This window comes from Furipterus horrens, unplaced genomic scaffold (genome assembly GCF_987537825.1).
Source record: "Furipterus horrens unplaced genomic scaffold, mFurHor1.1.pri manual_scaffold_1, whole genome shotgun sequence".
NCBI lineage: Eukaryota > Metazoa > Chordata > Mammalia > Chiroptera > Furipteridae > Furipterus > Furipterus horrens.
This window is the reverse complement of record NW_028327171.1, coordinates 119869687-119884902: the sequence shown is the minus strand read 5'-3', so window position 1 is coordinate 119884902 and position 15216 is coordinate 119869687. Positions and strand designations below refer to the sequence as shown.

Genomic DNA, 15216 nt, shown 5'->3' with positions numbered 1-15216 from the left:
ATTATTAACTTTTGTATTTTTCATATAAACAACTGTAAAGCTACTTATGCCCCACCCAGTATGCATGTTTCCACTGTGCACACATCCCATCCACCTGTGCTTTGGAATCCTGTGAGTCAAAATCCTCCTCATTCATTTTAGATGAAGAGCTACACTGGGTCCCAAACACAGTCTGCCATGGGTGGCCCTCGCGGCGCAGTTGGTAGCATGCAATTATCCCCCAAGCAATACTTACGGTGAAAAGCACTGGCTTTCACCCACATGCTCTAAGCATACTTCTCTCAAAGTAGCATGACTGGGGCAGAAAGTTGATTCTAGCCAAACGTTATCCTAGGGGAGAAAAGGTCTGGCACTAAGAAAACAGATCTGGAAAAAGAAGAGAACAGGGAATCCAGCCACTGCAAAGAAGGAAGTGACCCAGATCCACAGAAGGGATGGAAATCAGGCCTGGAACTTTCCATTTCTTAATTCCCTACCATATCCTCCTCTTAATTTCCTTAATATTTCTAATTTCCTCCTAATTTAAAACTACTTCATTTGGGAGCCCTAGCAGAAATAAAGGGCTCAAACAGGCTCTCAGAAAAAGAAAAGAGATGAATAAATATAAGAGGCTCAACCTTACTAGTTTTAATTCCCACTTCCTTAGTTAGAAGATACCCAGGAAGAGTTTAGAACAGAACAGGCAAGATAACTGCACATCTGAAATGCTAAAGCGGCTTATAACTCTCTGTATACAACGATACATAAATGATTCACACTTCTGATTTATAAAATACAGAAAGAATGGCATTATACCAAAAAAAACACTGGCATTTTGGTACTAAGATTCCAAAAACTAGTATAATAACTACTAAGGCTACGTTCTCATCTTAAAGAGGTTGGAAAAGATAGAAAAGCTCTCCCTTGAAGACAGAACTAAAAGCCCTAATAATATATGATCATCATAAGAGAAAAGAGGTGAAATGAGGTGCATACACAGAGATAGTATTATGCTAATCACTGTGGAACAAAGGGGCCCTCACTTTTCAGTTCTATCACTCCTGACCACAGGAGGTAGAGGGTTCAATGGCATACCTAAATCCACACAAACCCTAAGGAAGAGCTGTGATACCAACGCAGGCCTTGGATCCAAACATCTGGCCTTCACACTAGAGCCCTACAACCTCTCTAACAATCTAAAAATACCAAATTCCAAAGGTATTAATAATCCCTCCAGGAATCACACCTGAGCCATTTGCCCCAGCCAAGCCTCTTTCTTTTAGGGAAACATCCTCCTTACTCCATCCCTTAACACGGGCTTTTCTGAGTCGGAGCCACCATTTTCTTGCATTGCCAAAACTCCATGGTCACAATGAGTGGTCAAGGGTTTGGAGATTTCTTTTAGGGTTTGTGGTTGTTTTCCCCCAAGCTGGAAAAAGAGATTCTTTCCTCTGGTGGTGAGTCAGAGTCATAGCAGACATGAGTGCAACATTGAAAAGAAGCCTGTGTCTGATCATAGCCACTAGCCACACAGAAGCAGAACCCCCACACACTCAAGTCTCCAGCAGGGTTTCCACAGTAATCTCTACCACCTCTATCCAGTGATCTGTCCCAATAACACCCATTTCAGTTTAAATTCATTTGAACTGAGTTCTCATTCAGTACAAAGTCCATCTGACTTCCTAACATGATAAGAAAGGTTATTATTGTGAGGTACTGATAAAAGTGACACTCAAACCGGTAAAAAATGATCAGCAGCAAAAGAGAATGTGGTAAGCAGGTTAAGAAAACTTTCAAGAGGGGCTAGAGACACAGCTTGTCAGAGTTAAGGAATATTTATTTATCACCTGGGAAATTGTGGATGAGACAAACAGTCAATAGTTAACCCAAAGTGTAAACAACATAATATTTATAACCTGGGAGAATGTGGTAAGTAGGTTAAGAAAACCTTCAAAAGGGGCTAGAGACACACATTGTCAGAGCTAAGGAATATTTATCACCTGGGAAATTGTGGCTGAAGACATGAGACTGAAGACATAAACAGTCAGAGATAACCCAGAGCGTGAGGGGCGCTCGTGGAATATTTATCACCTGGGAACTATGCATGGTCAGTGAGATAAGGAAACTTATTTGTGAACTAATTGCTACCCTTAGTTGATTTAGTCAATCGCATTGGATTTAACTCCGGAGTATCCAGTAGGGAAAAGCAAAAAGGGGAGAGGGAGGAAAGGGGGGTTTCTTGTTAAGATAAAAGTGGCCTGCCCTAAGCCCTGGCGTGTGCCCTTTGTTAGGCTGCGGCCGGAAAGCCGTGAATAAACAAATGCCTCGTTTACTGCTTAAGTCCTATTGTTACAGAAACAGGGGAGTCCAAAAACAAACCCCAGAGTTTTCGACTGGGAGATGGGCAGCAGGAAGCAGCTTTCAGGATGCCGTTGCATGCCTGGAGCTAGTGGCTGGATACATTGTTGCAAAGATCCGCTTTACTTCCAAGACTCAGGAAGATGGGAGGGATCTTGGACTGTGGGCTGGTAGGGAAGAAGCAGACAGAGCCTACGTAGGGTTCTGTGAATGGTCAGAACTGTCTGCAACACCCACTGCGTGGGAGGACGCAGGGGGAGAGAGGAGGCAGGGAGGAAGAGAGAAGCAGCTGTGGACATTTTGGGCTGGCTCTGGCTCTAGGAGGCGCTCTCTCTCAGGCTCTCTCTGGCCCTCACGCCCTCACTCTCTGGCTCTTGTGGGCTCCCTCCATCTGGTTTGGAGCAAGGGTCTCCAGGCGGCTTTAAGAAGAGGCTCTTGCCAGGCTGCTTTGAGAAGGAGAGGCGATCCATGCGGTTTGCAGGAAGAAGGCAGTTTACAAGGAGGCTGAGAATCCAGGAGGTCCTGCATTGAGAGCTGGAGGGCACCACAGCACAGAAAGGACCTCCCCAATCAGAACTGAGTGATTGGCAGCTACTGGTAAAGCTGAACTGTGCCTAGGAAGTAGGGAAACGGTGTTTCTGGCCTTCCTAGGACTGGCCGGGTCTGGGAGGGGGCGGCAGGGCTTTGTGTAAATAAATAATTCTTTTCCTTTTCACCAAACTCTGGTATTAAGAGTTATAATTCTGGCGGCGGGCAGTCGGGCCCCTAACTAAACAGCCCGTGGGTTCTGTTTCAATCGGAGCAGCCCAGGGGTTCTGTTACACTATTGTTACAGAGCGAAAGGGGGTTCTTTCACGTGGCGCCTTGGTGTAAAACCGAACAACTAGTGTTGAGGAAAACAGGTCTTACTATTCCAACCTGGGGAGGGCAGTGAGCACTTAAGCTCAGAGCCCTGTTCTCCCACGGGACCCAGCACTTCCCTTACTCCTCAAAAGGCTAGAAGCCAAAAACATGCCCAGAAGTTCCCCATCCCTCATCTGTCAGCTGTCTCCTTCAAGATCTGGGGTACGATGTCATCAGCCTCCATATAACAGTCCAGGAAAACATGTGCCATGTTGCACTGGATCACACATGGTTCTCTCTCTGCCCTTTTAAAGCCTCATGGAGATCTTCTCTGCCCTCCTTGCAAACCGGGTGGATTTCCTCTCCTCTCAAAGCCGCAGGAAGATCTCTTCTCAAAGCTGCATGGTGTTCTCCTTGCAAACCACGTGGATTTCCTCTCCTCCTTACAAAGCCACATGTAGATCTCCTCTTCTCAAAACCACATGGAGAACCTAGCTAAAATATCTGCCACCTAATTTTAAACCCCTGACCACGTCCTGTGACACAGTGGGCACGGCACCCAATTCTGACCATTCACAGAACCTTGCCCAGGCCCTGTGTGCTCTCTCTGCACCACTCCATGGCCAAAACCCCTCCCATCTTCTTGGAGCCTTGGAAGAACCAAACCATTTGCGTAACAAAGACACTAGCTACCAGCCATAGTTATGCAAAGGCATCTTAAAAGCTGTTCCCTTCTCCCCATCCCCCAACCCGCAGGCTCTGGGGATTTTTGAAGACCTCCCCCCACTCTAACATTGTGTCCTGGTGTTTTATTGTGAGCATTTCTCACAATCTGGGGGCTCGTCCAGGATCCTCCACCTGTGTGCTGGAAGGGGCTCTGAGCCGAGGCGGGGAGACACATCCTACTCGTTCTTGGATGGCCTGTTCTACCCAGGACCCACCCGCCTCACAGTGTTCAGACACAACCCGAGACTTCCTGTTGGGACAGCAGTGGATCAACGCAGGGGGGAAACGAAAGCAAGCACCGCGGCAACCAGGCAACCTCATGCATGAGCCAAGGTAAGAAAACTGGACTTAAGTACTGCCTTGGTGGTTGGGCATCCTCGGAGGGTCGAGTGAATGTGTGTGGCTGAGACTATCTCAAGATATGAAGCGAAGAGTGGAGTCCAGATCCGCGGATCCGTTCTCCCGCGAGGCAAACGGCCAGAGACAGATGAAGTGTCTCAGGCTGTGTGCAATGTCTCTGGTAAGAGGGCTGAGCACACAGGACTGTATACAAGGAACTTCCGGTAAGGGGGGCTAAGTACACAGGGCGTGGGCAGGAATTCTCCAGTATAGGGGGATTTGAGCTCACGGGGTCTCTGTTCAATAAATCTCTGGAAAGGAGGTTGAGAACACAACCGGATTTAGTCATAGGAGCCAACTGAGGATGGGAAATAAAAGTTCTAGGCCTGGGGAAACGGAGTGGAACCAAGGAAGGCCCCACGGACATTCTGCGCAATAGTCCATTAGGGAGAGTGTACAGGCCATAGACAAGCAACTTCCGGTACCGGGGGGGGGGGTTGAGTTTACGGGCCGTGGGCGACAGATTCCCAGTATGGGAGGTTGAGCTCACGGCAGGGTTAGTGGGGAGAAGATCCCTAGACCCAGAATAAGGAGAAACAGAAATGGTAAAATATTGTTGCCTCCTTTGGCCAGAAGAACCCATTAAGGGGCAATCTGTTTTCTGGCCTTATATGTGAGGAATCAGGCATCAGCTTTTAAGGAAAGACGGAATATGCTCTCTGCTGATCACCACCTACCAGCAGATCCGCAGGTCTCTTCCCTGTAAAAAAAAAAAGAAGATAAAGTCTGGGACCCTCTGTCCTGTCTCCCACCGCCTTACAGCCCTGGCCAGCCGGCAGCCAACTGGGCAGAGGCACCCAGACAGACAGTACAGACAGATCAGGCTGGGGACACCTAACAGGTGCTCAGCCAGCAGGGCATTGGCAGAAATTTACTCTAAATTAAGAAAGGAATTAAAGCAATACGAACAGGACCTTAAGAATTTCCCCAAAGAAATTGCTTGCAGCGTTTCTTTCCACCCCAGGTAACTTCTAAAAATTCAACTTGCATCTGAATACTCCCTGCTAGAGCTGCAAGGAATGGCAATGTTAGATTTGCTAGCCAAGCAGCCATATAATCCCCTAAAAACCTACTAGGTCCTGAAAACAATAGGATATTTAACTTGCTATAGGTATAGAAACAGCGGGATGTCAGCCTTTCCAACACAGAGAGGAGGAAAAACAAAAAAGGTGACAATTCTAAAACTCAGGCCACTTTTCTTCAAACTGTGGTACAAGTGGCAGTGGTAGCCGATTGGCTGCCAATGACACCACCTCTAGGGCTGTAACTGGAGGGCCCTCAACCTCCTCACTGCTTCAGCAGGGGGCACATGCCTATATCTTAAGGAAGAGTATTGTTACACATGGACGAAAACTAATGTCCATTCTAGACATCCTCTTCAATGGGAAAGGAAAAGAAATAATCAAATGGGCTGCTATAAGAATATAAAAAAGCAAACATCCTCCTGGTCAGGAAATTGTCCTGGCCAAACAAAAGTTTCCCAATATAAATCCTAAATGAGATAACAGGCCAGAGGATAGGGCCCAGAGGAGAGACCTTAGGAGTCTCCTGTCAGGGGAATCAAGAAGTCCATTCTCCTGAACACAGAATGCCTCCAAGGCATTCAAAATACAGCAAGAAATAGATAAAACTCCATCAGCATTCCTACAGAAGCTCAGGGACCATATGAGAAAGTATTCTGGTCTAGATCCAGAGAATGCTATAGGGCAGGGACTCTTAAAAGTCACTTTTGTAACAAAGACTGGCCAGATATTTGTAAAAAATTGCAGAAGGTATATAAATGGGCCAGACAGAACCACTGAAAAAACTCCTCAGGAAAACTCAAAGGTGTAGGTTAGAAAAGAGAAGAAGCAAAAAGTTCAAAAAACTGCAGAATATCTCTGCATATCTAGAAACTCTTAGCTGCCAAATACTGAGTTTGAGTACAGTCCTTCATAATGTAGAAAAGAACAAGGATTGGAAGCATGTTATGGTTAAATCTTAACAAATAAAAGAGTATTTAGAAAGTTTGCGAATGTTGCAGAAAGTCTGTGGAAAGTTGTAAATATAAATTTAAAAGGGTGTGAAAGTTTGAACCTGAAGAAAAAGAAACCTCAGCTGCTGATTTTCTAATCTTTTGTTTCTGCTGCTCTGGAAAGGAGATCGAGGTTTCCAGGGAAATTAAAGCTTCACACTATGTAGGAAAGTGAGCAAGAAAAAGTGTAAATGGAAATAAAGAAGGTTTGTGACAGGTATACAGAAGTTTCGTTAGAAATTTGTGAAAGTTTTGGGGGAAAAAATTGTATGGTTTTAATAATGGAAGGTATAATGCATGGAAAAGCAATTTTGAAGGACAAGGATTTTCCTTCACACTGTATATTTTTTCTCCCTACCTAATCCCTCCAGTATTTGGCATTCTAAAGAAATAAGCAATAACATACAGTTTTCTTTGCAAAAAACTAATAAGACCACTTGCTAATGGTGGTTTTGTCAATCGAGGCTTTGACTGCGATGTCATGCCGGAAAGCCCTGGGAAATGGAAATTGCCTTTCAAGGCTAATTAAAGCCAAAAACAAAAAAAAAAAAAAAAAAAAAACCCTGACACCCTGGTTGGTTGTCCGGTTAGTGGCAGTCTTCCTAGGGAAGGAATGAAGGTTGTTTTCCTGAAAGATGGCTAGGAGAAACCTTAAGGCACAATGGAAAACCTAAAGGACTTATAAAAAGCATTGGTTTTACAGGCAAGGCCAGATGGAAAGTATGTGACTCAGCTTCTGTGCCCAGAAGGGCAGACAAAAGTCAACTTAAACGTTCCTAGTGTGAATTCCAGCAAAACAAACTTAAAAATAATATATATATAATCAATTGCTACTCTTGTTGTTTATGCAAATAAACAGGCTAAATTAAAACTGGACTTAATGCAGTCCCTTTAATAACAAGGAGGGTAATCTTAAGGAGAAAAATCATGATTTAAGGAAAACCACAATGTTCAGTAGACTATAAATTAATACAGCTAACTGTCTTTACAAGTTTGTTTTCATTTAAAAATTCAAACTAGGTTTGTAACATCATCAAAAATGTTCAATCTACTTCTGGCCAAGATGGAGGAGTAGACAGACACGCTGCATCTCCGTCCACAACTAAGAAGAAATACAACTACCTCAAAACTAGACAAAACCAGAAGTTCCAGAAAATCAAACTACATGGAAGTCCAGCAAACAAAGATATAAAGAAGAAACACTCATCCAGACAGGCAGGAGGGGCAGAGCCAGGGAGAAGAGGATGCAGTGTGATGGCGGCGGCAGAGGCAGGCCAGCGGAAGGAGCAGTCACACGTTTTAAAAAGTCAGGAAGGACACCTGGGGAGCATTCTCAGATCCTCACCAGACATCGCAGCTCACAGTGCCAGCACCCGGAAAAATCAAGCCTCTTGCTTCAGTGCAGGCCAGTGGGGGTTGGGGTGGAAGCAGAAACTGCTGGTCTCAGCAGAGTCCGCTTGTTTAAAGGGCCCCCACGGTCCTAGAACGTCCACAGACCCACCTACTCTGGGAACAACGGCCAGGGCAGCAGCTAGAGGGGCGCCAGTCCAGTGCGGAAGTGGGAGAAGTGCCTGAAAAAAGGTGTGAGTGCTGGGCAGGTGGCATTGCTCCCTCTTGGACCCCTCCCCCACATACAGCACCACAATGTGGTGAAACAGGTTGCCCTGTACCGATGAATCCCTAAGGCTCCGCCCTTTACAACATAACAGGAGCAACAACTCTACCTGGGATACAGAGGCAAACAAACACAGGAGTCTGTCAGAATGAGGAGACAGAGAAGTATGGCCCAAAAGGGGGAACGGATCAAAGTTCCTGTGGGAGAACTAAGTGACGAGGAGATGGCCAACCTAGCAGATGAGGAGATAGACAACCTAACAGATGCAGAATTCAAATCACTGGTGATAAAGATGCTCACAGGCTTGACAGATATGCTTGAATACAGCAAACATATAAGAGAAGTGAAGGCTATGCTAAGTGAAACAAAGGAAAATCCACACAAAACCAATGGTGAAGGGAAGGAAACCGGGGTTCAAATCAATGATTGGGAACATAAGGAAGAAAGAAACAGTCAACCAGTGAAGAATGAGGAAGCAAGAATTGAAAAAAATGAGGAAAACTTCCCAAATTTTGCAAAACAGATGGACATACAGGTCCGGGAAGCATGGAGGGTCCTGGGCGAGCTGGACGGAGAGGGGACCACACCAGGACTCATCATGTCTGAGATGCCAAAGGTGAAAGATAAAGCGAGTCCTGGGGGCAGCAAGAGAGAGGTGGAGAGTTGCCTACAGGGGGTGCCTATAGGACTATGAGCTGATTTCTCAGAGGACACTTTGCAGGCAGGAAGGGACTGGCAAGCAAGTATTCAATGTGATGAAAGGCGACCTGAAACCAGGATTACTCTCTCTAGCAAAGTTATCATTTGGAATGGAAGGGCAGATGAATTGTTTCCCAGGCCAGGTAAAGCTAAAGGAGTTCATCATCACCAAGCCATTATTATATGAAACGTCAAAGGGCCTTACTTAAGAAAAAGAAGATCAAAGCTATGAACACTAAAATGAAAACAAACTCACAACAATCAACGACTGAATCTAAAAAATAAAAACAAAATCCAACTAAGCAAACCAGAACAGGAACAGAATCATAGGTATGGGGATCATTTGGAGGGTTATCAGCTGGGAGGGGGAGAAATGGGGATATGCTGCAGGGAATAAGAACCATAATCAGTTGGTACAAAATAGACAGGGGGAAGTTAAGAATAATATAGGAAAGGGTGGAGCCAAAGAGCTTATATGCACGACCCATGGACATGAACTAAGAGGGGTGGGCTTGGTGAAGGGAAGGGCGGTACTAGGCAGAGGGGAGCAAAGGGGAAAAAAAAATTGGAACTACTATAACAACATAATCAATAAAATATACTTTAAAAAAAAAGTTTAATCTATAGTCGAGGAGGACCTATCAAATTGCCACTGTTAAATATCATTCCAGCAAAAGCCCTATAAATAAAAGTCTCTGCAGTCTTACAGATTCAGAGATTGGTTTGTGGGTTATGTTGTGTAAATTAACATGTATATTCTTCCTCCTTTTTGCATAGGACATAAGCCTATAATCTCATTACCTGAATATTTGTCTGTATGTATATAAGACCTCACTTAAGAAGCCCATTTGCATCGCTGCCTCCTGAGACTCAAAGGTTTGGCAGAACTAAGTGGTCTGCTTGGTAAAGGGTGGGGCAATCTATGGGCTTCGCTTTAAAACTTGTTTCTCTCTTTCTGTCCCATAGCTTGGACAGAAAGGGCCCAAAAATCTGAGAAGGAGGAAATTCTAAAATATTTCTCTGAGCCCAAACTAACTTCAGTGGGCAAAAGGCTTTGGACCGGTGTGACATGCCTTGCACACCTTCTGCCAAAGAAGCCAATTTTTTTTCATAATGGGGGATCATATGAGGCTAGAGGAAACAGGCTGGCTAATAATGCAGCAAAGCAGGCTGCATTAGAAGAAAAAACCAAAATCCTCTGTCTAGTTTCATGTCTCCCTCCAGTGTCAATAGCTCCCACCTTTTCCTTAGAGGAAACAAGGAGATTAACTCAGGCAGGAGCATCAAAGAATGCTACCAGGAAGTGGAAACTCCCCAATGGAAGGGAGATGCTGAATAAGCAGGTCCTCAAGGAAATTATGATAACACTGCATCAAGATGGCCATTGGGGACCTCAAGCCCTCTGTGATACAGTTCTCAGACAATCTGGGGGATCTGGAATTTACACTATAGCTAAGCAGGTCTGCCATGGATGCCTCATATGCCAGATGGTAAACAAACAGGCACCACACAAGATGCACACTAGAGGAATGCCAGCAGGACTCAGGCCCTTCCAAAGCATTCAGATTGACTTTACTGAAATGCCAAAGGCAGGTAATCAGAAATTCCTCTTGGTCATAGTAGATCATTTTTCTGGGTGGATAGAGGCCTTTCTCCTTCCATCAGCCACAGCAAGTAAGGTGGTTAAAATCCTTGAGCAAATACAGTATTCCTTCACTTATCACACGTATTACGTTCTAGACCCACCCCACCCCCGCGATAGGTGGAAATCTGCATAGTAGGAACCTTACATTTATTCTAGTATTTATATATATTTTAAGGCTTTATAAACCCTTCCCACACACTTATAAACCGTTCCCAGTCCCTTATTAATCTTTCCCACTCCCTTATTAACCTTTTCCACACTTTTATAAACACTACTTATGTTCTTAAACATATTCTTCACTCTTAAACCTACGTAACTTTAACAACATACGTATACAGTACCGCGAAATCCCGCGATATAGCGAAAAATCCGCGATAATTAAATATAATATTTTTTTTAAACCCGCGATACAGTGAGGTTGCGATAAGTGAACCGCAATATAGAGAGGGACTACTGTATTTAGGGAAAGGCCCTCGCCCCACCTGGGATGATATTTGGTGGATCATGAAACCTGATAGGCAAACAGCCGCACACACACACCCCACAACTGAGCAAGTAAAATCACTCCAGACTAAAATAACTTTTAGCAAAGGAGCTCCTCCCCCAAACTGCCAACCTCTCCAGTGCAACCCTCTTCTTCTAACACTTAACCAGCCACAGGCCTTAAGTCAGAAACCCCATGTGGCTACCAGTGTTTATGGCCTAGGAGCTGATGTATCTGGCATAGATCCATTAGGGTGGCTAGGTCTTCACTTAGTGACAACTCCTCCTTCTCTAGGAAATCTAACATCCCCCATCCAGACCTCAGAAAAGACCTCAGAATGATCCAGCCAAGGTGAACATCTTTGAGGTATTAGATCTCAGACAAACTGTAGAGATAGAGACTGGGTATGGGGATGCAAATGCTTGGGTAGAATGAGTCAAATTTACTATTAAATCCCTGAATAAAAGCAACTGTTATGCTTGTGTTCAGGGAGACCCCAGGCACAGGTCGTACCATTTCCACTAGGCTGGGACTCTGACCCCTCGGGAATGGCCTGTATGCTCGCTCTCTACCAGGATGAGAATGCATGGGGAAACGAGACTTGCAGAAGCTTGTCTCTCCTCTTTCCCTCTATAAGCAGTAGTGGGACTCAATCCCTCCCTCCATACTCAGTGGGGCCCATGAATTACTCTTCTTGCCTCTCTAAGTGGTAAACAAATTCAGGCACCCCTGTGGAAGACCTCCTAACATGTACTCATTCCAGAAATGCGAGCTACCTCAACAGTGGAGCCAGCAACTATTCTCCCCTCAGAATCCCCAGAGTGAATGTCTGGTGGTATTGTGGGCAGAGGAGCCTCTGGAAAGTCCTGCCAGAAAGGTGGAGTGGAACCTGTGCCCTGGTTCAATTGGCTATCCCATTTACCCTAGCATTTCCAAAACTGGACCAGGCTAAAGCTGCTAGGAAAATAAGGTCAATGGCGCCTGGTGGATCATTTGACCCTCATATTTACACTGATGCTATTGGGATCCCTGGAGGAGTTCCGAATGAGTTTAAGACTAGAAATCAAATAGCAACAGGGTTTGAGTAAGTCCTCTTCTGGTGGTTGACCATTAATAAAAATGTTGATTGGATAAACTATGTTTATTATAACCAGAAGAGGTTTATCAATAATACTAGAAATGCTGTAGGAAGAATAGCTCAACAACTAGATGCCACCAGTTGAGTGGCTTGGGAGAACAGGATGGCACTGGATATGATGCTGGCAGAGAACGGAGGAGTATGTGTAATGCTCAGGTGGCAGTGTTGCACCTACATCCCCAATAATACTACTCCTGATGGATCTATCACTAAAGCTCTTCAGGGACTGACTACCCTAGCAAATGAATTAGCAGAAAACTCAGGTACAGACAATCCTATAACAGGATGGTTAGAGAATTGGCTTGGCAATTGGAAAGGAATGGTTTCTTCAGTTATAGTATCTCTCATAGTGGTAGCAGGCGTCCTCACAGCTTCAGGATATTGTATTGTTCCATGCGTCAGAGGTTTAGTTCAAAGGCTGATTGAGACTGCACTAACTAAATAAATGCTGGCAATGTATAATAATCTCCTCCTCCCAGAGGCCAGAGGAAACCCTCGCAATGAGAAAGAAAGTCAAGAAATCCTCCTTAGGTTTGAGAGGGCAAATAAAAATGTTTGAGTAGTCAATTTCCCAAGAGAGAGACAGGGGGAATTGTGAGGTACTGATAAAAGTGACACTCAAACCAGTAAGAAATGATTAGCAGCAAAAGAGAATGCGGTAAGCAGGTTAAGAAAACCTTCAAAAGGGGCTAGAGACACACATTGTCAGAGCTAAGGAATATTTGTCACCAGGGAAATGGTGGCTGAAGACATGAGGCTGGAGACATAAACAGTCAGAGTTAACAAGGGGCGCCCATCGTGGAATATTTATCACCTGGGAACTATGCATGGTCAGTGAGATAAGGAAACTTATTCATGAACTAATTGCTACCCTTAGTTGATTTAGTCAATCGCATTAGATTGTAACTCTGGAGTATCCAGTAGGGAAAAATAGAGAGGAAGTGGAGGGGGAGGAGAGGGGGGTTTACTCGTTAGGATAGAAGTGGCCTGCCCTAAGCCGTGGCACGCGCCCTTTCTTAGGCTGCGCCCAGACTTGCAAATCCATGAATAAACAAATGCCTCGTTTACTGCTTAAGTTCTGTGTCCTGATATTTTTATTGTGTGCATTTCTCACATTATTAATAGTCGTTTTCCTTTAAAAGTTGTTTTAACATTCCTTAGGTTAGGCTGGAATCATATGAACAACAAAATAACATCACACACCTATCCCTCACTGCCCACAAAAACCAAATTGCCATCTACTTAGCATCACTTAGCATCTCTCTGACATTTAGGTTAATAGTAGCTATGAAAGCACTCGGAAAAAGGAAAAGAATGTCCCAAAAACTGGATTATGAGGTTTTCTTTCCTCACGACTCTCTTGGAAGATAACTCAGTATTATTCTCATTTTGCATAAAGAAAAAAGTAAGCTAATGGAATTAAAGAACAACAAAGACAACCAACTTCTTTAATCTACTTCAAAGTTAACTTTATTGAGGTAGCAGCACTTCCTCCTCTTAACTACTGATAGTTCCTTCTCTGTTAATATTATACACCACACACAATATATTTTCAGCAATCATTTAAGGGGGAAATGGGATTTACTTTATTTACTTTATATCTTCCTAAGATTTGATCTTAGCTGAAATGTTAAAAGCAGAAGAAGTATTCTTCAATGCTGCTTCTAGCAACATGGAGACAGCTTTTACCTATCCAAAAGGAAATATAATAAGAGTGATGCTAACAACACACACCACTGCCATACAGACGATCAAGCCCACTCTGACTCAGCAACTCCACCTTTCAGAACCGTAAGCACAAGGACACAGAGAAGGCATAAATATGTATGTTCAAGGATTTTCAGCGTAGGGATGCATATGACAAAAAAAAACCTAGGAACTGCCTAGATCAGCAATTTTCAACCTTTTTCATAACATGACGCATAAACAAATTACTAAAATTCTGCAGCACAAAAATATATTTTTTGCCAATCTGACAAAAAAGGCATAATTTTGATTCATTCACACTGAACAGCTATTGTTGTGTTGGCTGTTGTCATTCTTTATTTTGACAACCAATCTAAGAGAAAAGAGGTCAGTTCCCCTCACTGAACAATCAGATATTGCATGTTTAAAAAATTCTTATGGCACACAGTTGTGCCATGGCACACCAGTTGAAAATTGCTGGCCTAGATGTTAGCAACAAAGTATGGATAAAAACAATAATGGCTAACTATTCACAGAAGAAAATAATAATTAAAATTATATTACTTCATAAGCAATCTAATTTACTGATTTGGAAAAATAATCATTACATACATTCAACCTAAAAAAAAAAAACAGCTACCAAAACAGCATGTGCAGTATGATTAGTTTTACATAAATATTCTATCTTTTTTCAATGGATATAAGTAAATAATAAAAGTTATCTCACAGCAAAAAACCATGAGCAATTTTCAGTTTTTCATTATAACTTTGTCAGAAGTTGTGTTAGTTTGTTCTTATTTGTACAACAGGCACGTATTAGTTATACTGTAATAAAAACAAAATTATTTTTTACAATTAGCATTTGCAAAAATACTCCAATTGGTTAACCTCAAGAAATGTGTTTGAAAAAGGTTGTTTCCAAAGATATGAATATAAATCTCAAAGCACATGCAGACCCTGAGAAAGAAGACAGCTACCAAGAAGGACTCCTGGTGGCTAACTGGACTCAAATTTAAATGCAGATCTTGAGCAGCTGTTTCTAAACAGGGCCCTTTCACACAAACACAAACAGCACTTCAAGGAGAAACCAGCACTGAACGGACTGCCTGCCTACACTATGCTCCTGCCATCTGAGCCAGCCTTTATAAAGGAGTTCCTGGGATTCTATTTCAAGCAACAGAACTGAGACTCCCCATCCAGTCAGAGCTGCATACTATATCCCATTAGCATCTTCACCAACCAATCAGAGCACTCCATTCTAACCAATAAGGTCAATGACTTTTGAACCAAACAAATGTGAGAATCTAGAGTCCTCATTTACATTAGGATGAACCAATCGGGGACCAAGGCAGAGACTTCTCTCCATATAAGTCAGCTCCCCTCTGGCTTAGAGAGAGTACTTTCCCTTTCCACTGAAGAGCCTGTTCATGGCTGGAGCTGAAAGAAACACCAAAGAAAAAACACCAAAAAAAAAAACTCCAAAAAGAGTAGAGAAATCAGAACAGGCAGAGCAGGGCAGTGCAGTGTAGAACAGTGCAGACTGGCAAGGAGCAAAGCAGAGCAGAGCTGTCTGGCAGTAGAGGAAACTAGCCCCAGGGCTTCCTCACATCCAGGCTACCCTTTGCTGCTT

The 15216-nt window shown here is 43.6% G+C and overlaps 1 protein-coding gene and 1 pseudogene across 19 annotated transcripts in view; one reads left to right on the top strand and one right to left on the bottom strand.

The window, feature by feature from the left end:
- Window positions 1-4473, top strand: part of LOC150021835 (cysteine and glycine-rich protein 2-like) — a 36843-nt pseudogene extending 32370 nt beyond the window's left edge.
- CLASP1 (cytoplasmic linker associated protein 1) overlaps window positions 1-15216 on the bottom strand; it is a 336932-nt gene that overhangs the window by 263866 nt on the left and 57850 nt on the right. The gene's annotated exons all lie outside the window — the stretch shown is intronic.